Source organism: Microtus oregoni, unplaced genomic scaffold, assembly GCF_018167655.1.
Source record: "Microtus oregoni isolate MIOR12 unplaced genomic scaffold, Mior012 000022F_ref0000154, whole genome shotgun sequence".
NCBI lineage: Eukaryota > Metazoa > Chordata > Mammalia > Rodentia > Cricetidae > Microtus > Microtus oregoni.
The window spans coordinates 11,873,873-11,894,767 of NW_024543081.1; the positions used below are offsets into that span (position 1 = coordinate 11,873,873).

Genomic DNA, 20,895 nt, shown 5'->3' on the forward strand with positions numbered 1-20,895 from the left:
TCCATGGAGCAGAAGGCAGAGCCAGTTGACCTGAGACATCATCTTGGCCAGTTCTGCTGCAGAGAACCATTTCTTCAATATAACCGCGCAGGGTCTTTTTAACACATTATATTACACTTGTTTACATGTGGGTATGTATAACACATTATATTACTTGTGTGTGTGTGTGTGTGTGTGTGTGTGTGTGTATGTCTGTGTGTAGGAAGGAACACATGTGGAGATGCTGAGACAACTCTAGCCAGGTCCTCCTGCCACCATGAGATTTCCAGAAATCTAACTCAGGTTCTTAAGCCCAGCAGCAAGTTCCTTCATTCCTTGAACATCTGCCAGGGTGGAGACTGTCGAAGAAACCAAATGGCTGGGATGTTTTTATCACAAGTTGTGACCCATTACTCAAATATGTCTTTACTCTCCACCCCCAAATCCACCCTTGGTGCTGCACAGCAGAGAACATATTGATTCTTTTTACTGCACTGGTCTCTCAAATCACCCTGTCCTTATGGAGGACAAGCCTTTTGTCTAGAACACGACCTACTGTGTATAGTAGGGCTATTGTTTGTGTGTGTGTGTGTGTGTGTGTGTGTGTGTGTGTGTGTGTGTTAATCTTGTACCCAACCATTTCGCTGAAGCTGTTTGTCGGGTATAGGAATTCCTGGGTATAATTCTTGGGGCCACTTATGTATGCTATTCTATTATCTGTGAATAGCGATAGTTTGACTTCTTCCTTTCCAAACTGTACCCCCTTGATCTCCTTTTGTTGTCTTGTTGCGTTAGCTAGAACTTCGAGTACTATATTAAATAGATATGGAAAGAGTGGATCCTTGTCTTGTTCCTGATTTAGTGGAACTGCTTTGAGTTTCTCTCGATTTAATTTGATGTTGACTACAGGCTTGCTGTGAATTCCTTTTATTATGTATAGTGTTTCTCTTGTATCTCTGATCTCTTTAAGACTTTTATCATGAGAGGATGTTGGATTTTGTCAAAGGCTTTTTCAGCATCTAATGAGATGATCCTGTGGTTTCTTTTTCCTTTCAGTATGTTCATATGGTGGATTATATTGATAGATACGTTTTGTGTGTTGAACCATCCCTGCATCTCTGGGATCAAGTCTACTTGATTGTTAGATGTGCTCTTGAATTCAGTTTGTAAGTATTTTGTTAAGTATTTTTGTATATAACTTCACGAAAGAAATTGGTCTGTAATTCTCTTTCTTTGTCAAATGTTTATGTGTGGGGGGTATCAGGGTAACTGTGGCCTTATAAAAATAAATTTGGCAATGCTCCTTCTGTTTCTGTTTTGTGGAGTAATTTAAGAAATATTGGCATTAGCTCTTCTATGAAAAGCTGGTAGAATTCTTCACTAACACCATCTAGCCTTGGGTTTTGGGGGTTTGAGAGATTTTAATGATGGCTACTATTTCTTTGGGGTTATAGATCTTTTTAAAGGGTTTACCTGATCTTGACTTAACTTTGGTAAGTGGTATCTATTGATAAAATTGTCCGTTTCTTTCAGATTTTCCAGTTTTGTGGAGTACAGCTTTTGAAGCATGAGGTAATGATTCTTTGTGTTTCTACAATGTCTATTGTTGTACCCCCTTTTCTCACTTTGTTGGTTTGGGTGTTCTTTCTGTGTCCTTCAGTTATTTTGGATAAGGGTTTGTCTACTTGATCAGATCCTGTTGATTTTCTCAAAGAACCAATCTTTCTTTGTATTCATCTCTGTTTCTATTTTATTGATTTCAGCTTTCAGTTTATTTCCTGCCACTGGCTACTCTTCTTGGTTTGTTTGATTCTTTTGTTCTAGAGCTTTCAGGTGTTCTGTTAAATTGCTGGTATGAAATCCCTCTAATTTCTATATACTTAGAGCTATGAACTTTCCTATTAGCATTGCTTTCATGTGTCTTATAAGTTTAGGTTATTGTACATTCATTTCCTTGGAATCTAGGAAGTCTTTTAACTTCCTTTTCTCTTTCTTTAACCATCAGTCATTCCGTAGAGAGTTGTTCAGATTCTATGAGTTTGTAGACTTTCTGCTGTTGTTAAAATACAGCTTTAAACCACTGTGATCTGATAGGCTACCGGGGGTTATTCCAGTTTTCTTGTAACTGTTGAGACTTGCTTTGTAACCAAGAATGTGGCCAGTTTTGGAGAATATTCTGTGAGGTGCTGAGAAGAATATTCTTATGTGTTTGGGTGAAATATTCTGTAGATATCTGTCAGGTCCATTTGGATCATAACATCTCTGAGCTCCATTATTTCTCTGTTTAGTTTTGTCTGGATTATCTGTTCTTTGCTGAGAGTGGAATATTGGAGTCTCCCATTAAGTGAGGGTTTATGTGTGAATAAAGACTGAGTAATAATTCTTTTGCAAATATGGGGGTTACCTTTCATCCAGGGTATAAATATTAAGGATTGAAATGTCATCTTGGTGAATTTTTCCTTTGATGAATATGAAAAGTCCTTCATCATCTTCTTTGATTAACTTTGGTTTAAAGTCTATTTTGTTAGATAGTAGAATAGGTACAGCAGCTTGCTTCTTGGGTCCAGTTGCTTCGAAAATCTCTTCCCAGCTCTTTACTCTGAGGTAATTTCTATCACTGATATTGAAATGTGTTTCTTGTATGCAGCAGAAGGATGGATCTTGTAATCATACTCGTTCTGTTAGCCTGTGTCTTTTTATTGGGGAATTGAGTCCATTGATATTGAGATATATTAATGACCAATGTTTGTTAACTCCTGTTATTTTGGTGGTGGTGCTCATTGTGTGTGTGTGTGTGTGTGTGTGTGTGTGTGTGTGTGTGTGTGTGTGTGTCTTCTTTGGGCTTTTGTGGTGTGAGATTATGTATTCTTTGTGTTTTTTGTGAGTTTAGTTAACTGCTTTGCCTTGGAATTTTCCTTTTAGTACCTTCTGCATTTCTGGAAAGATATTGTTTCAATTTGACTTTATCATAAGTTACATTATTATGTCCATCTCTGGTAATAGAAAGTTTTGCTGGGTATGGTAGTCTGGACTGACATCTGTGGTCTCTTAGAGTCTGTAGGACATTCAGGCCCTTCTGGTTTCTAAGTCTCCATTGAGAAGTCAGCTGTAATTCTAATGGATTTGCCTTTATATATTACTTGGTCCTTTTCCCTTGTAGCCCTTGATTGTCTTTTTTTGTTCTGTATGTTAAACTTTTGATTATCATGTGTCATGGGACTTCCTTTTCTGGTCTAGTCTATTTAGTGTTATTTAAGCCTCTCTCACCTTTATAGGAATGTCTTCCTTTAGGTTTGAACATTTTACTTCTGTAATTTTCTTGAAAATATTTTCTGAGCCTTTGATCTTGGATTCTTCTGCTTCTTCTATTTCTATTACTCTTTGGCTTTGGCTTCTCACGGTATTCCACATTTTGAGAATGTACTGTTTTAGGAATTTTTCAGATTATACATTTTCTTTCACCAATGTATCTATTGCTTCTATTGCATCTCTACCCCTGAGATTCTTTCTTCTGTCTCTTGTATTCTGTTGGTGATACTTGTGTCTGTAGCTCCTGTTCACTTACTAGATTTCCATTTCCAGAATTCCCTGTTTTTGTTTTTTTACTTTTTATTATTTAATTGAAATTTTACATACCAGTCCCAGTTTCCATTCCCTCCCCTCCTCCAGTTCCCTCCACCTTCCTTTCCATCCCATCCCCCAACCACTCCTCAGAGAGGATGCAGCAAGGTAGCAAGGAGAACTCTAAAAGAAACATACTTGGATCCCCCTGGGAAAGGGAAATAAACAAGATCTTCTAAGTTTGTGGGGATTTTTTTGTTTGTTTCTATTTCCATTTCCAGGTCTTGATCTCTTTGCCTTACCTGTTTGCATTTTCGTGACTGTCCTGGCATTATTTAATGGATTTGTTTATTTGCTCCAATTTTGTTTGTCTTTCCCCAGATTTCCCTTTTTTACCCATGAGTTTTTTTTTTTGTTTTTTTTTTTTAGGCATTTAGCTTGATGTTTATTGCTCTGTGAATTATTTTTTTTTAATAATTTTTTTTATTAAGAAAAGAAGAAAAAAAAACATAAACAAAAAACAAGTTTCCACCTCCTCCCAGCCTCCCATTTCCCTCCCCCTCCTCCCACCCTTCTCCCCCTCCTCCCACCCTTCTACCCCTCCCCCCACTCCTCTCCCCCTCCCTCTCCAGTCCACAGAGCAGTCCAGGTTCCCTGCCCTGTGGTAAGTCCTAGGTCCTCCCCCCTCCGTCCATATCTAGGAAGGTGAACATCCAAACTGGCTAGGCTTCCACAAAGCCAGCACATTAAGTAGGATCAAAACCCCGTGCCATTGTCCTTGGCGTCTCATTAGCCCTCATTGTTCGCCATGTTCAGAGAGTCCGGTTTTATCCCATGCTTTTTCGGTCACAGTCCAGTTGGCCTTGGTGAGCTCCCAGTAGATCAGCTCCACTGTCTCAGTGGGTGGGTGCACGCCTCGTGGTCCCGACTTCTTTGCTCATGTTCTCCCTCCTTCTGCTCCTCATTGGGACCTTGGGAGCTCAGTCCAGTGCTCCAGTGTGGGTCTCTGTCTCCATCCATCACCAGATGAAGGTTCTATGATGATATGCAAGATATTCGTCAGTATTGCTCTCGGATAGGGTCATTTCAGGTTCCCAATCCTCAGCTACCCAAGGAACTAACTGGGAACCCTAGAGGGGCTCCCAAGTGCCCAACATGAGGTACCCATGAGTTTTTGATTCTTTGTGAGTTTCACATCGTGAACACCAATCCCAAATCTTTTCCAGTCCTTCCATGTCTACTCTCTAGTCTTGCAACCTCCCCTCTCCTAAAAAAAATATAGAAAATAAACATTAAAAATTAGAAGAAAGTCTTGCTGTGGAAGCTGTGGTGTGTAGTTGGAAGTGGTTAGTTTGTTCCCGGTGGCTCAGCCCTGAAATAATCACTCAGAAATTATATTATTTGTAATATTTTTTGGCCAATGGCTTAAGTGAATTTTTGGCTAACTCTTGTATCTTAAACTAACCCATCTGGTGCTGGAGAGATGGCTCAGTGGTTAAGAGCACTGGCTGCTCTTCCACAGGTCCTGAGTTCAATTCCCAGCAACCACATGGTGGCTCACAACCATGTGTAATGAGATCTGGTGCCCACTTCTGACATGTGGGCATACATGGAGGCAGAATGTTGTACTCATAATAAATAAATAAAATCTTATTCACCTGGAAGAAGGATCAGATCTCACAGGTTGAGGGCCATGACTGCCTTGGAACTTCAGAACATAATAGAACATAACAAGTCTATAGTGATAGTTTTCTTGTGTTTTAGTAAATAAAGCTTGCCTGAAGATCGGAGTGCAAAGCTAGCCACACTAGTCAGCCCAACAAGCCAGGCAGTGGTGGCACACACCTTTAACCCCAGTAACCACACTTCTAAGCCACAGAGGCCGGGCAGTGGTGTACACCTTTAATCCCAGCACTAAAGAAGCATATAAGCCAGGATGAGACAGGAAATTTGCTCTCTTTTCAGTCTGAAGATTTCATAGAGGCAGGAGCTCTCTACTGGCTTGGATGTTTTTCTTTTCTGATCTTTAGCTTGAACTCCGCCCCCCAAAAAAATCTTAAAAAACAACTAACCCATCTGCATTAATCTGTGCATCACACAAGGTCGTGCCCTAGCAGCAAAGTTTCCTCAGGCTCCAGCACAGGGACCCCGGTGGCAGCTACATGACTCCTCTCTGACTCCGCCTTCTTTCTCCCACCATTCAGTTTAGTTTTCCCACCTAGCTCTATTCTGCCCTATCACAGGCCAAAGCCTCTTCTTTATTCACTAACCAATGGTATTCACAGGATGCAGAGGGGAATCACACATCACTGGTGTGTTACGGGGTGTCACACAGTACACACATTTGCCAAGAGGCTTTACTTGCAAATGTTCTTTGCAATGAGCCGTTGGGGTTTTTGTTGCTCTGTTTTGTTTTTATTTTTGTTTGTTTGTCATTGTTGTTATGTTTTGTTTTTGTATTTGAGGCCTCTGGATTCTGCTACACCATTGATAGTGGCCCCTCAGTGAGACTCCTGGAATACCCTGCTATTGCCCTGAGTTCTGGAGATCCTGAGGCTATGGTTCTACAGGACCAGTTCCTTCATGTGCTCCAGCAGTTCATTGACTGGTTAGGTAGTGGGGTATGCCATTTTACAAGCCCTGGGTCTGGACCAGTCTATTAGCTGAGTTGTTCAGTCGACCAGCTCTCTCACTCGCATGCCACCAGGGCCAGCTCTCCTGCAGTGCCCAAGAGAGGGGCAGAGCCATCTCTCCTGCACCCATATCACTGCCGGCACCACTGTGCCACAGACATCGACACATACCTGTGCTGCAGACATGGCCCTTGGGGGCAGAACAGATGCAATATCGCCGTGGTCCAAGGTGGCAGAACAGGCCTCTCACATCAGGCTGTTCTCACTGCCTGCGTGTCTCCACTTCTGACTCTCTTCATAGTGCACACCACTCTGCTTCTCTTTCTCTCCCATCTCCCATCACATGCTTGCTCATCGTGGTGGTGCCTGCCCTGGTCTGTGCTAGAACCGCCTCGTTCCTAGTTTCTTCAAGGGAATTTTCTATTTCTTCTTTAAGGGCCTATATCATGTTCATGAAGTTGGTTTTAAGGCCATTTTCCTGTGCTCCAGCTATGTTGGAATATTCTGGTCTTGCTATTGTAGTCTAACTGGGCTTTCGTGGTGCCATATTTCCCTGGCTGCTCTCCATTGTGTTCTTACACTGGTATCTAGGCACTTGGGTTTGGATGATTATATGTCTAGGTACTGATTTCTGAGTTTATCTTTATTGGATGGGTGTTTCATTCTTTGGTTTCTGTTTCCTCTTTGGTCTCCCGGACTTTGTGACCTGGATATCTGGCAACTGACCTCTGATCTAGTACGGAGTCTCTGTCTAAGTTGGGGGCTGGACTTGTGGCAGCTGGCTTGGCCTTTGGTGCAGCAGGAAGTCTTTGCCTACATTGGAAGGTGGGATACAGTGATGAGAAAGGGAGTGAAGGTTGGTGGCCCTGAGTGAGTGGAGGAGGTCTGCTTCAGGGCTGCCTGTGTGTGGTTCTGGTGGCAGCTGTGGTGTCTGGTCCAGCAGGCAGTCTGCCTGAGTTCGCCTGTTTTTCTAGCTGATGTGGCCTGCCCCAGTTCTACTAACTGGTGTGGCCTGCACCTGTTTTCTTTTACTAGCTTGGACTGATGCTGGTGACAGTTGGAGTCACCTGAGTTACAGCAGGAGGAGGAGTACAGCTGCAGGAGGGAAGAGGGGTGGGTCAGGACTGAGTGGGAGAGTGGGATTGGTCTTTGGGAGCCAAATCTCAGGAGTGAGACAGTTCAGCTGGAAGATGGGTCACTCACCTGTTCTTCTGACTGGTATGTCTTGAAACTGAGCAGTGAGTATCCACCATAATTAGGGACCAAGAAAAAAATTTTAATGAAAAAAATAACTCTCTAAAGAGTGCATCATGTCTAAGACTCCATCTTGGCTTGACTCATGGCTCAGTCTTCTTTGAGATATGGAATGAAAGCTGAGGGTTCGGTTCTCACTCCAGTCTCCCCACCTGCAAAATTACAGCACAGCCCCATAGAGCATGTGATAATTACACACTGATTTGTAAAATGGAGAAAGATTTGCATCTTAAAGAATGATCGTAAAACTCCAAATAGTGAAATGAACGTATTGCAAACTGTAGTGTATGGGTCCTGAGTAGTCACCTGCTCTCCCTTCTTCAAGCTGTGAGGACGTGGCCATCCAGCCCCAGTGACATTTGTCTGTGATAAAATAGCTCGAAAAGAGAGAGTTTGTTGGCCCCTGGTGTCCAGGTCCTCTTAGTCCCTTCTCCTGGGACAAGTCAGAGATGTCTCATAGCCTTTCAGCTGTAGGTCTCTGACAGAGCAGAGGATTTTGGTGTGTCCATGAAGGATTCCATGAGAGCAAGGCATGAGGTAATGGTCTCTGTCGTGGAGGATGCTGGGAACTAATGGAGGAAGCAATGTAGGATGGTTCTAAGCAAAGTTGGATTCCAAGCACCATGTTCAACAGCATCAGCTCCATCCACTCCAGAGCCCAGTACTGCATGAGGGGCTCGAGGGGCTCGGGGAGAGAACAGGCTGGTCAGAACCCAGGAGCTGTGGAGAGTGATCTGTGGTAGGTCCCTAAGCCTCTAGTGCAGTGATTCTCAACTTTCCAAGACTGCCACCTTTTAATCAGTTCCTCCTGCTGCAGTAATCCCCAACCCTAAAATTACTTTCATTACAACTTCATATCTGGAATGTTGTAACTATCGTGAATCATAGTGTAAATATCTGAAATGCAAATGATCTTAGGCAATGAAGGGGCCATACGACCTACTCTGGTGGCATACTCTGTTTTCTTTTGTTTGTTTGTTTTGTTTCGTTTTTGAGCTTGGGTATAAAGTTTTATTTAAGAAGAGGGTATTGGGTGGGTAAGGAGAATTGAGAGGGAGGGAGGGAGATGGGGAGGGAGGGAAGGAAGGAGAGAGGGAGGGAAAGAGGGAGAGAAGGGGAGAGAAAGAGACAGAGAGCTGCCTCCTACTCTATTTTCTTAAAGACCATGGAAAACCTACAAACAGCATGGGTAGGCAGAGAAGAATCTAGAAAGCCTGAGGCTGGTCCTGTGAGAGGGTGGACACGGAAGTGCAGTGAGGGTGGGGCTCAACAAGCTGTGTCTGAAGTTTCACTTGTATCTGAGCTGCACAGCAGAGGAGGTTTTCACCCTTCCTTGAGCTCTGACCTTTGTCAGATAATCACAGGCACAGGCAGAGGCACCCACACTCCTGAGAACCTGAGTCCTGCTCAGCTTGGGAGATCAAGACTCCTCGGTAAGTATGGGAAGGTGTGCAGTTCCCTCAGTGCTCATCTTCACTGCAGCTCTAGAGGATGTTATGGACCATTTTACAGACGCACTCAAGGGCAGTGAATCTGTACTTACATCCGAGTCGGGTCTGACTGTTCTTCCTAAGCCCAAGAAGTTGGGGAACGCATCAAATGGGATCACTGATCTTCAAGGGTTCACCTTGGAGAACAGAATGTTTGGGGCATGACAGGGAACTGCAAAAGGAGGGTGTCTGGTGTGGGTTCCCACTCCATTGTGAAATGGAGAAAACAAAAAGATAGAGAAGGGCAGGGACCTAAGCCTGCCCATCTTAGGGGACTGGTAATTAAGCTATCTCTGGAGGGCTGGTTCTAAAGTTCATGGGGGCAAAGGCTGCCTTCTGAGATACAAGGAGCCCTTTCTGGTTGCTAGAGGGGAGTGGGAGATCTCTCACCCAACCTTTCTCTGAGACCCTAATCTATGGCAGTCTCTGTGTGTAAACTAAGGCTGCAGGAGACACACTCAGTGGAGAGTGGCTTGACCAGGATCCTGGAAAGGAGGCTGAGCAGAGGATGGCAGCCTTGTGTCCTCTGGGCCTCACCTGTTCTCTGCTCAGCCTGTGGGGGATGGGGAATGGCAGGCTCTGTCCTGTGTATTCGAGTAAATATGACAGACAACTGGGCATGGGAGGTACGTACTTTTAATCCAGCATTTAGGAGGTAGGGACTTTGAGTTCAAGGCCAGCCTCATCTATACATTGAGTTGCAGGGTACTGGAGGCTACATAAGGAGACCCTATTACCAAAAAAAGTGAAAAATGGGGCACACATGGGACACATGCACACTCTGGGGTCAGACCTAGCTAAATAAGTAAGCCATGTGTCTCACCTCTGTCCCGTGGGTCTCTATGGTTACCTACTTTCTGTCTATTATTTCCCAATGTTCTGTCTCAGGGCAGCAGAGCACTTCCTGGTGCTTGTATTCCCTGGTTTGATGGTCATCTTCCTTACGGTTCAACAGTCAGTTCTTCCTTCACAATTTGGACAATATGAGCTGCTCTGGCCCGACAGTGTCTCCATGGACATTCTCTGCTATCCCCCTGCTGTAGATGTGGGGAGCTTGTGGGACCCTTGCTGAGCCCTAGAGAGAAGGCTGCATAGTTTGTTCTGCTTCCCAGCACAGGGCTGCTACAAGGATCATGCCAAATCCACTGGTCCTGGAGGAGGAATTGGGGTGGGGCGGGTGGCAAGTCTAATGTGGAGAAGTGCCCTTAGTTATAGGATACCCAGGGCTGGGAGGGTCTGGACAAACCTGCAGATAGGAGCGATTTATCGTATCCATTTGTAGCACTAGGGATGATGCCCAGAGTCTCATACACACTGAGGGGTTCCACCACCAAAAAGTAGCCCTAGCCCCAGACACCATTGGTGTTTGTTGTTTATTAAAACTAAGGTCTCCGTGTGAAGCCTCAACTGTCCTCAAACTGCCATCAGCCACCTTGCCTCAGCCTCCCCAGAACTTTGGCTAACCCCTGTGCAATCAGATCTGTTATTTCAGGCTATTGTCCACTAGTAGCCTAGGGAGAATGTCCACCCTTGTGCACTGCCCATGGGAAAGCAGCTTCTCACACATTGTTGATGCAACATTGAGCCTCAGGCTATGAAAAAGTTAAATGTTGAAGCTCTGTGATCCAGTCATTTTTCTTCTAGAAACATCTTACAGGAAGCAATCTGCAGTGCAAAAATTTTTTTCAAGAGAGTGTTCATTTCACACGATGATTAGGAGCTGGCTAAGGTTGAATGTTTAGAGAAGAAAGCAGAGGACTGCATGGGCCCTTTCAGGGGCAGGGACTAATGGGACTCCAGGCCTGGTGGGATACAGGATCCTGCAGAACAAGGAGGGTATGAACTTTGGGAGATCACTGTGGCATCTGTGAATTTAACCATTCAAGAACACAGGCCCTGATGTAGGTGAGAAGGCCTTCACAGTCACATAGGGAGGGGAGGAGATGCTGTTGCCTTAGAGAGTGGAGAATCATACCTAAATGATGGGGTGCCAACAGAACAACTTGGGGTCAAGTCTCTGGTCCAGTATTATTGTGAAATATTGAGGGATGTCAACAAACTCTTATGATATTCCCTCCACTGTAAAATGGGGTTCACAGGAGTCCCCATCTCACGGAGGATGGTGGTCCTCTAATGAGGTGTGTATGAGGAGCCTTGTGTATCACAAACATACAGTAAATCTTTTCCATTAACATTAATTCACATGTGTTCCCACCAAATAGTTGGCAGACCATCCCTTCCCATTTCTCCTATGTGTAGATTGCATATTGCTTTTCTTCATTGCTATGCCCTTACTTGGTGACATGCCCCTTGGACACTGGCAGGATAAGAGGGTTCTGGCAAGGCCAAGATGAGAGGAGAAGGTAGACGAGATGGCTGGCATCTGTAAGCAGCAGTGCAGAGCCTACTGGTTGAGAAGTACTCTGGATGTCAGTCCTTTGGTCCTTTACTCCCACTCTGGTGGAACCACAGGCCTCTAGCCCCTCCCTCCTGACTTCACTCAGCTGTCCCCATGGCATCTTAAACTTCTTACTGGTGTTTCTTTCTCCTCCCCCCAGCCAGGACACGTGAAGAGCTGTAAGGAAAACCTACCTGAAATCCCAGAGCTGGTGCTGAGGACCCAGACGCCCTCGTGACTATGTCAGGTAGCTAAGTTCCACTTCTCTGACTGCCTCCAGTTCACAAAGACTCCAAAATAGAAAAAAATACTGCACCTATTACTTATCCACATCCGGTCCCTTTGGTCTTAGTGGTCCACCTATGTGTGGTGATTGTGTGTATAAGTGTACTTCCTGTTCTTACTATAAGATACCCCAGAGGCTCATGGATTGGAATACTTGGTCTCCAGTTGGTGTTGCCATTTGGGGAGGTTATGGAACTCATAGGACATGGAGCCTTACTGGAGGAGTTCATCCCTGTGCGTGGGCCTTTAGAGTTTATAGCTCAGCTGACTATAAAATTCAAGTCTTAATCTCAACACTAAGGAGTCTGAGGTAGGTGTGTCTCTGTGAATTTGACGTCAGACTGCTCTACACAGTGAGTTCCTGTAGGGGCGTAAACGACTGGCAAATAGAATTAACCAGGCTAGCTTTAATATCACCTTTATTAAGAGGAAGAAGGGGATAACTTACAAAACCAGGGTTCCAAAGATGAGCAGGAAATAAAAGGGGCAAACAGGCACACATGGATGGTTTTATAGGCTATTTGGGGCCCCGGGGCAAACACACCCCCCAAACAAGGTGATTGGTTGAGATTTCCCATCTAGTTCCAGGTCAGCCAGTGTTACATAGTGAGACACTGTCTCAAAAATGAACAAAATAAAATAGAGTTTTTAACCCCTTGCCCCATCAGTACATTCTATGCATCTTAGGTATAGAAGATCTCTCAGTTTCCAGCACCTGCTTCTGTCCCTTCACTGCCACTTTGGACATCTAACCCTGTGGGGCTGGAAGCCAAATGAATCTTCATTAATGCATTTGTGTCATAGTGCTTTATCTCAGTATCAGAAAAGTAACTAGTATAGAAGTTGGCACCAGAGAATGAGCCCATGCTGTGAAAAACTCTCCACCACCACCTCTCTGTCTACCTATCGATCGATCAATCTATTGATTTCTCTACCTATCTATATCTATCTATCTTTCTGTCTCTATTTCCTTTTATCTGTGCACACACACAGACACACTCACAAACATGTAAATGTATAAAATATACAGTAAATATTTGCTGTATTGATTGATATTATATGTGAGGAATGTGGGAGACTTTGGAACATTGGACTAGACATGCAGTTGAATACTGTAAGCAGAGCCCAATGGGTCAGTTTGGCAAGATCGTGGAAGATAGTCGTGCTGAGAGCAATACAGAAGTGGGGATTCTGGCTCATGCTGTTTCAGAATGATGCAAGGACTTTATTGACAACAGGGACAGAAGTCATTCCTCTGACATTTTGGCAAAGAACCTAAGTATATTCTATCCATATTCTGAGAATTTACAAAAGGCTAAATTAAAAACAATGAATTAATTTTCTTGTTGGGGGAAGGTCAAGACATCATAATATTGAGTCTGTGGAGTGGTTATTAATGGTGACTCCTTACACAGGTCTACAGTGAAAGAGCAGGTGGGGCAGTAAAAAATGACAAACGTTTGGAAATTTTGCACTGGAGACAAAAGGAGCACTAAGAGGCTCAATGTCACTGAGTAGCTATGACTGTCAATGAGATTGGGAGACTAACCGGAGGCTCCTGCCCTGCGGTGGAACAGTGGGAGGATGCCATCTAGGCTCCAGCTTAAGAATGGAGAAAGCCCAGAGCTTTCTTGGTCCTGGAAAGCCATTGCTTCAATGTTCAAAGATGCTGCTAGTGTGGTTGAATGGGCAAGGGTCCATCCCAAGCTGACAGCCAAACCTGGCAATACTGTTTGTGGGTACTGGCTGTGGAGTCATGAAAGATACAAGAGTCAAGTAGTGATGAATGCATGCTCCATGGTGTCAGAGCTCCCTACGTCAGGAAACAACCCGAGTCACTCCATGTTCAATAGACTATGATGTTAATTCCATATTTTTTTAAATTCTACTATTGACACAATGAGCTAATGGAGAACCCACTTGGCTTGAACGTCACATCTGCAGAAGCGGGTACCACATTTTTTGATGATTTAGAAACTGTTGGTGGGCACAAAAAGGAATTCAACAAAAGAACAAAAGGTCTGTCAATTCCCTCAGCAACAGAAGCCCATATCTATAAAGAATATGTGGAAATTTGGTCCCAATACATCCTCTTCTTGCTGTGCAGAGGGAGAATGGTCACTACATCTTCACATGGTGTTTCCTCTGTATGTATAGACATAGACAGAGAGGTAGGTGGACACAGAGACAACCGTGTGTGCATATGATAGATAATGAAATGACAGAGAGATGACAGAGAACAGACCTCGGGTATCTCACTGTCATGAGGACACCAGTCCTACTAAGTAGCGCTCTATATTTAGAGCATCATTTGGTCTTCATTACTTTACTTCCTTAAAGGTTCTGTATCCAAGCACAGTTGTTGAGCCTAAGAGCTTTTACACATGAATTTAGGGAACATAATTGAATATACAACCCAGGATACCCCATTAAAATCCTAAGACAATGCTCGGGAACATGACATCTCATCCCTCCTGCTTCTTGCCATTTAACCTCTTCCATGCTGTCTTCTAACCTCATTCTTTTTTTTTTTGGTATATAGTGTTGTTAAACATCGTGAACAATATAACTACCATCATCACGAACAAACTGTGCAGAGATGACCTGAAGCTGTTGATAAATGAAGATAAAACCTGGAAGGCGTTTGTGAAGAAAGCAAAGTTGTCAAGGTTACCTGCGTGGTGCACCAAGCACTGCCCACCACACCATGAGGATGAGGGCTTTCTGGGCGGGCATACCCACTCTAGGCAGTCCCAGGGGTGGGTTGTGGACATTCCTTCTCAACAATCCAGGAGGGATGTTTCCACTATTTTATCCCTGGTGGACATCTCCTCAGGTTGACTGAAGATGTTGCTCAAGGTGTCAGGACCAATTCTGCCATCTACTAGTTCTGTGACCTTGGCAAGTTAGTTAGCACTTCCTGAGAGTCACCACCATGAGACTGCAGTGTGAGAAAATAAGATCATGTGTGTGCAGCTCTCAGCATGTGGCCAGTACACAGTGGGTGCCCCTGAAATTATCACTGAGAGCTACTATAGACATGGGAAGAAGCCAGGGCCAAGAGTCTCCTGTAGGACTGAGAAATCAAGAACTTACTGTGAGACAAGTGAGAAAAATGTAGACATGGTTAGCTGTGTCCTCAATTTCTGTCCCAGTCACTTTTCTCCAATGTGAGAAGCTGTGACAACAGCAGGATCCTCCTCTGGGATGAGGAGGCCGAGAGCCCACAGTGCAGCTGCACAGAACTGGGTTGACCCTGACTGTCCTTACTGGAGCCCAGCTGTGTTCAGTAGGAATAAAAGTGCAGGCTGATAGGACATGATGACAGCCTGGGATGAGCAGCAGGTCAGGGATGGGAAACCAAGTGCCAGCACCCTTCCCAAAGCACAGAGAGACCATGACCAGTGTCTCAGCCAGGGTCCAGGAAAGACTGAGAGTGACCCTAGAATGGAGGTGTAGGAAGGAGGCAAGGACAGCAGGGATGGAAGGATGGGGGAATTGGAGACACAGAGAAGAGGCCTAGCAGAGGACATGCATGATGGAGAAGAGTGTTTATCTCCTCGGCCCCAAACTCATGCTTTATGGGTATGCAGCTTTGTGTTTGGGCACACCCTCCATGTGCTGTGTGTGCCTAGAAATTCTCAGGTGTTATTACAGACTCTATCCTGTTATACACAGGGCTCCCTGAATACCAGAAAGGATGTGTGGCTAGAGGCAAGAGTCCACAGGCAATGTGGTTGGAGGACGGTTTGCAGAACCTGACAGTCTGAGGGGATCACATGTTACCATCTCAGAGGACAATATTTCCCTTATTGCCCTGTCCAGCTTCAGGCGATGTCCAGCCTGCTTGTCACTATTAGTGATCTCCAGGCCCCTTGTGTCTTTGCACATGGCCTTGCTGTGTTCAAATGTGACCCTGTCAGTAGCTGTAGTATCTGTTACCATGGTGACCTCTGTTTGCAGGGCTCTGACTAGACCTGGTCAAGAGTGAGTGAGCGGTGTGAGTCAGTATGGATCCAGGGTTAATAGCAGCTGTCCTGTCTCAGTCACCTCAGGCAGCCACTTGACCTTGTGAGATCCAGTGAAGGAGGGAAAGGAATTTGGTAATCTGCAGAGAGCAGACAGCAGGCAAAAGGTTCGGGTAGGTCTCTTGTGGCTCTGAAGTTTTGTTTTGGGTTTAATTATAGACTCTCAAAAATAGCTAAATGACAAAGTCTGAGGAAAGAGTCCCAGTGAGCCTTCTTTTTATATTTGACACCAGTCCCTAATGAAGGACAACTCTAATCAAAACAGGGCTGAGAAATTGCAAAAAACCACACAAAGAACGCACATATAAGACAGTTGGCACATAGTAACAGTTGATCACGGAGCACAGAGGGTTAAAATGTGCTGATGGAAACATCGACCAGATAAAAATGTGAGAACTTCAAGCTTCAGTGTGGAGTTTTGTCCGGCATTGAGTGTGTGACAAATCACACAACTACTGCACACAAGAAAATCACATGACTACTGCACATTAGCAAATCACATGATCACTGTACACCAGGAAATCACAGGATCATTGCACACCAGGAAATCACATGACCACTGCACACCAGGAAATCACATGACCACTGCACACCAGGAAGTCACATGACTACTGCACACCAGGAAGCCCACCCTAGGAAAGAACCTTCATCCTGAAGTAGGTCCAAGAAGCCAGGAGAACACTGCTCAGGACTGTTGCCCTCAGGGACAAACATGGAGCCATACTGTACACACAGAGAGCTGGGGACTTAGAGACACCTGTCAGGAGGGCAGGACCACAGATCCCTTACATGAACATCAATAAGAAATCAATTTCAGTGACACATCCCTCAGGGGAATCTTCCTAAGGTCAGTGTTTTGGCTTCCAGTTCCTCTGCAGGTCAGAAATGTCATCAAAGTTCCTGCATCTTTCAGGTTGAGCATTTTCATAGGAAATTCTTGGGAACAGATGGATTTCAGATCCTGCATTTCCCACTTTGAAACATTTGGTGATACACAGTGGAGTTTCTTACAGATGGGACCCGAATCTACCGGAATGCTGACACTATGTACGGGATGGAGGAGTTTTGTGTAATTCTCTTAAATCAGTTGTGCTGTCACTATGTATTGTCCCATGAGGACAGATGTGGAGTTTTGGTTGCTAGGTTTGGAATTCATTCAGAATGAGGAATCCACACTTGGCTTGAACTGTGAATGTTCCATTGCAGACCTCCCTGGCAAACACAGGCATTCCTGCCAGCTGGATACTGCATGAGCTGCAGATGACTTCAGGGCCACCAGGGACAGAGAGGAGACTCTTGGGAAAGGGGAATTCCATACAACACGCACAGTTCTCTGACTTAAAGAGTAATTGCTCTAAGCCCACATGTGGCACTCATCTATGGGGCTTCCACAGATAGTGATGACATTGGCTTGACCTTGAGTGAAATCATTTCATCAGTGCCTCTAATTTTGTCAAGTGTCCTGATTTCACACACTGACCCCTATGGACTAAGGCCCTGGACATCTATGCTGTAACAGATGATCCAGGTAGAGGGCAAATTACAGATCTCTGCTGCGTTGCTCCTGCTGGGTCTGTAGTATGAAAGTGAGGTATGCACAAGGTTTTAGCTTTCAAAAACTAACTCTTTTATTCATGAACTTGATCTCTTCTGTCACAGCGAGGAGGAAGCTGCCCTGCGTGATGCACTGAAGAAGCATTTAGTACAGAAGCCCGCAGATGAAAATGATGAAACAGAAAAGAGGCAACAGAAAAAAAATTTTCTGAAAGAATTTCCTGAGTTGAAAAGGAAACTTGAAGAACACATCGGGAAGCTCCGAGCTCTGGCTGACCATCTTGACAAGGTGCACAAGGGCTGCACCATCTCCAATGTCGTCTCCGGCTCCACCGGCATCGCTTCAATCATTGGAATAGTTCTGGCACCCTTCACAGGAGGGGCTTCTCTGCTGATCTCAGTAGGTTCAGGGATTCTAGGATTAGCATCAACTGTAACTGGTGTCACCACTACCGTTGTGGAAGAATCCATCACAATGGCAGATGAAAGTGAAGCCAGGTGCCTGATTGGAGCCAGCATGGACATAGTGGAAAGAATTTTTAAGATCATGCCTTTGATTGCATTCAAAGTTAGTAGTTCAGGTGTGGATTTATTCTGTGCCTGGAAAACCCTCAAGGATCTTATTAAAGGCATCAGGAAAGGCAGAATCAGGAACTTCACAACGTTTGGAGAAGGTATTAGGCAGTTGAGAAATCTCATATCACACAATATTCCCCTACGAACCAAAGTGGCCAAGATTGCAAAAGGAGTCGGTTCTCTTTCACTATTTGGATTTGATTTGTATAACCTTGTGATTGACTCCAAGGATTTACACAAAGGGGCAAAGACAAAGTCAGGAGGAGCGCTACGGGAGCTGGCTAAGAATCTAGAAAAGAAGTTGCGTGAATTTGAGCAGGTCCACAAGGATCTACAGTCATTCTAGCCTCAGTAATCCCTCCACCAAGCAGTTAAGAGTTCAGGGGAAATGACATGTACAGGGGTAGGGATAAGGGGAGGGGGACCATACTGTCACAAGGGAAATAACACATGATCAAGTTTATAGACCTGAGGGTTGAGGATTTTATATCTCTGGCTGAGCAGAGCAAGGTCAACGCAGTGCTTTAAGAAGACAGAATCTGGAGTCTAAAATAAGGGGCCAGAATGCCTAGAGAATGAGACTAGGACTGCAATACAGAGGGTCTGATATGGAAAGCAGTACAGGAACAAGCCATGAGAACCTAGGAAACCTGGAGAGCTGAAGATGGGAGAAAGCCAGAGTGGGCGCTGAAGCCAGAGCAGGGGACCACATCCTGTTCCCTGAGGGCAGGATCCCTATGACCTCTAGGTGATTCTTCCCAGCATCAGGAGGATAAACTCATCTTTGTGTGCTCCAGGCAGTGACTTCTGTGTAGAGAGAGTGATGGGGATGATATTGAATATGATGTTGAGGATGGTGGTGGTGACAAGTAGTTCTTGAAAAGTAGTCAACCCTCTAAGGGGACAAGATCACCACAGAGACCAATGACATCAAAGTGATTGTCTGCTGTGATGTGTCATTATTGGGTCTTTGGAGATAGAGAGTCAAGGCAGATTTACATAAGATGTCAAACAAAGTATTGTTTGGGGTCAACATGTTTGGGACAAGAGACACAGTCTGTGACCCTCAGCTTCCCCTCATAGAGTGGGGGGTATGATGGCCAAGATAGTGTCTAGATGCCCTGGATTTTGTCCTCTTGTCTTCTATAATTTGTGTTCAATAAATATTAACTGTGGTCTAGAAAATGGAGTATATAGCAGTCAATGACAGCAGAAGAAGGTGGCATGGGACCAAAGACAATGCGGTCAGGATAAATCGGACTGATCTGAGGTAGGGAGATATGGGCAAAACGGCCAGTAGCCGGGTGGCAGGAATGCGGCCTGCAGCTCCCTCAACAGGCTGGGGAAGGTAGCAAGGCTAGTAGGCTGCCACAGCTCTCAGAGGGAGGAGTGGTGAACAGGATAATCCTGGCATTAACCAGAGTCAGAAAGTGTCTGTTCTAGTCTCAGCTAATGCCACCAATGTCAGGCTTGGTTCTAGCATGGGCAGCACTTGGGACCCCTTACAAAGTGACCTACAGTTCACTGCAACGGCAGGGACCATGCAGGGAGAGCAGGTTTGGGTTTCTTGTGGTGGCTCTTGATGGTTGGACTCAAAACAGCTGAAGTCAGGCCAAGCTGGACCCCTGCACTGACACATTGAGCCTGTGTAATGTTGTCTCACTGGCTCCTCTAGACACGGGTCTCCTCACTTCCCTTCACCACAGGACAACAATGTCGTGGTGCTTGAAGTGTCATGATGCATCTCAAGGTCTCAAGGATGAGAATCACATTTTCAAAACCCTTGAGAGATCAAGGATTTCACTTTTTCTACGGAAAAAGACTGTTTTGAATGGGCTGTCGGTATGGCATGTAATTGCCTTCTCTGTGCTTGTGGTCCCAGGAGGTTTGTCTGTTTTAGTTCCTCTGATGATTACAGCAGTCATGATGTCACTGTTCATATGGAAGATTCCTGTCTCCTTTAAGATCTGTACAAAAGAGAGGCCATTTGAAAGGTAGATTCTCTCTGATACAGGTAATCACGTGCCTGGTCCAGTTGGTCAGAGCAAACCCTCTTTAGAGTTCTAAATAGTGTAGAGTAACATTGGTGTCCTCGCTCCTTTGTGCTGACCCCTTCCTGCACATGGAAAGGTTAATATTTGTACAGCAAGGATACCTTCAGTTGGATTCAGATCACATTCCCATTTGCTCAAGTTTTCTCTAGACAATTTTGAGCTGGCAAATGTTTGCAAGACTGTCTTGTGATGTCACTGTTCATGGTGAACAGTTCCCTGGAAGATCTTCAGGATCTCCAGGTGGGATGAGATCTGCTCGTGTTGTTGGAGTTACAGATGGGAGTATGGGATTGTCTTGACCCCTGACTTAAGAGTCAGGAGCCCCATCCTGACTGTTAAAAGTCTATGAATGTTCCAACCCATTCTCCACCATGTTTGGCGTGTGGCTCAGGTGACATTTACATGGTCCTGACTCTCACTGTGGTTTCCTCTACTAAGCTAAAGTCATGCTGATTAAAAGGCAGAATCAAGAGTAAGAAGAGCCGCTGGCCTGCTGCCGCCGTCGCCTCTGTCAGTGCCAGAGACCACGCCCTCCTAAAAGGTTGCTGTGAACACCCTCAAAAATTTACTTCAGACACCGGGCGGAGGAAGGCGGCCGGAACACCGGGCAGCGGAAGGCGGCCGGAACACCGGGCGGCGGAAGGCGGCCGGAGGACACCCAGCGCAGCCGGCAGGGACCAACTGGGACAGGCTGGAACCGGCTGGGACCAGAGCGGCAGCAGAGAACACAGGCTGCTGGCGGCGGGAACCATCCCAGCAGCAGAAGCAGGCTGCAGGGACCGCGCGAAACACCGAGAACAGATTGCCCCACTACAATTAAACCAAAGAGGTAGGCCTTTGGTTGGTGAGGTCCCTGGCAAAGGAGGATCCGGGTCCTATTCCTGAAGACCCTTCTGAGGGGTGAGAGGGAGCTTGGACCCCGGCAGGAATCAGGAAACAGAGCGAAGGCATTTTGTAAGAGGAGCCCCTGGCCAGCAGGGAAACCTGAACCAGTTTTAACAGACCCCGTAGATAGCATCGATAGGAGGAGATGGGCAGGCACCAAGGCAAGAATTCACCCAATAATCTGAAAATCAGCATGAA

The 20,895-nt window shown here is 45.3% G+C and overlaps 1 pseudogene; it reads left to right on the forward strand.

The window, feature by feature from the left end:
• The first annotated feature begins 17,208 nt into the window (after positions 1 to 17,208).
• On the forward strand, positions 17,209 to 18,051 carry LOC121461459 (annotated as a pseudogene).
• The last annotated feature ends 2,844 nt before the right edge of the window (positions 18,052 to 20,895 follow it).